The sequence below is a fragment of the Tenrec ecaudatus genome (assembly GCF_050624435.1).
Source record: "Tenrec ecaudatus isolate mTenEca1 chromosome 6 unlocalized genomic scaffold, mTenEca1.hap1 SUPER_6_unloc_1, whole genome shotgun sequence".
Lineage (NCBI taxonomy): Eukaryota > Metazoa > Chordata > Mammalia > Afrosoricida > Tenrecidae > Tenrec > Tenrec ecaudatus.
This window is the reverse complement of record NW_027457605.1, coordinates 1,442,378-1,444,667: the sequence shown is the minus strand read 5'-3', so window position 1 is coordinate 1,444,667 and position 2,290 is coordinate 1,442,378.

Genomic DNA, 2,290 nt, shown 5'->3' with positions numbered 1-2,290 from the left:
AGAGGGCATGCAGTGCAAATGAAGACTGGGTTGGTTGAGATGGGTGGACCAGGGCCACTAGTCAATTCTGAGGAGCTTCAGCAAACCTGCCCAGTGTCTCTTGGAGAGTGGGCATGTCTCATAGCCACAGAGGGCCTTTTAATGTTTCACCTCCCACTGCAGCAGCGTGAGGCTCTATCAGCTCATCCTGGAAAGGAAACATACTACCTGCCATCAGGTTCATTTCTTCAAAAAGGATGGAAGAATACAAATGAAAGACTACAATTTGAAGGGGTCTTAGGCAGACTATCAGGCTCATTAAAGCTTCATTTATTAAAACTTCATTCTTCAGAGACATTCTCCCAGTAGGATGTATGCTGGGGTGGGGGTGGGCATGAGGAGGAAGGCTTGGAGCAGGGTAGGGAACAACCCCACACCCCCAAAAAATACCTTCCCACGAAGCAATTCCAGTGGGCACAGATTAGATAGAAGTTTCATCCTCTGGTCACTTGATGTTTGTCCCTCTCTTTTATCTGAATGCTCTTTCCACATTGCTCAAATGAAGCATCAAATTTATATTAAAATGCAAGTTAGGAAGCATCATCCCCAACCAACCCTGTTCATCAAAATGGTAGTGCTCTCTCCGGGTACCCTGAGTTCAGTTTGTCAACAAGCTGAAGCAGTTGAGCTGGGGCTCTGTGAGGCCCAGGAGCATGAGTTCATTAATATCCGACCCATAATGCCTTGCTGTGTTTCTGCCAACAAAGCCCTGTCACTCCTTACCTAAGGATTTACTCACTCCTTGAAACAGGCATTTATTTACACACAGTTTGACCTCATGATGGTGTTCAGCAGATGTGGATCTTACTTATTTGCATTGTTCTGTGACAGTTGCAAAATTCGTTAGTGGCTCAGGGATCAATCCTCTGTGGACTGCCCTGAAGCTAGATGAAGCAAGTGGGTTCTTGCTGATTCATCCTCCCTCCTTAGGATTGCTTGCTAGTCAGAATAACATAGTGCCCATTAAAGAAACCGCCTGTATCAGTTTAAATTTGTGACCTGGGGGGGAGGGAGGGTCATGATCACAAGTGACAGAAACTGACGCTTGACTAACTTAGGGAAAAAGGCCTATTGGTGGATAAATGGTGGGAAGACAAGAACATGTGGCAAATGCCTGGGCAATCTCAGGGCTGTGAAGCAGGTACTGGCGAAACACTCCTCCTGAGGCCAAAGCGTGCCCTCTGTAGTACATTAAATCACATTCACACACACCCATTCATGTTCACATGGAACCTGAGGCTATGGCCTTACTTGGAGAGGAGGTCTTGGCAGATGTGCTTAGTTAAGGATTTCAAGAGCTCCATCTTTCTGGGTTTAGATTTCAGATGGATGCTACATGCACTGATTGGTGTGTTCTTATAAGAAGAGGACTGGGCACACAGAGACCCCGTGTGAAGACACTGGCAGAGATTGGATCAGTGCATCTATAAGCCAAGAAATATCAAGGATTAGCAGCAGTGACCAGAAGCAGAGAGAGGCTACTTTGATTCTCCTTCAGAGCTCTCAGAAGGAATGAATCTTGCCCACACCTTAATTTTAACCCTTTGCCCTTCAGAAAAGTGAGAGAACAAATGCCTGCTGTTTAAGTCACTCAATTGGTAGCCATTTGTTACAGCTACCCAAAAGAACCATTATGGATTGATCTGTAGCCCCCTCAAAATATGTGAGAAATTTGAACCTTGGTGGACATGATCCTGTTTGAAAAGAATGGAGTTCTTTTGTAATATAAATGAGGCCCTATGGCCACTGGAGATCCCCTCATTGAGGGGTTTAGAAGAGGAGATGGGTCAGTCAGGGTGCGAGGTAGTACCGATGAAGAACACAGCTTTCCCCCAGATCCTGGATGCTTCCTGCCCCCAACTACCATGATCCAAATTCTACCTTGCAGGGCTGGATATGGCAGAGGTTGTACACTGGTGCATATGGGGGCGGGAGGCACAGGGAATCCAGGGTGGATGATACCTTCAGGACCAAAGGTGTGAGGGGCGATGCTGGGAGAGTGGAGGGTGAGTGGGTTGGAAAGGGGGAACTGATTAAGAGGATCCACATGTGACCTCCTCCCTGGGAGATTGACAGCAGAGAAGGGGGGGAAGGAAGACTCGGGATAGGGCAAGATATGACAAAATAACAATGTATAAATTACCAAGGGTACATGAGGGAAGGCGAAGGGGGGAGGGAGAGGAAAAAAAAGGAGACCTGATGCAAAGGGCTTAAGTGGAGAGCAAATGCTTTGAGAATGATTGGGGCAGGG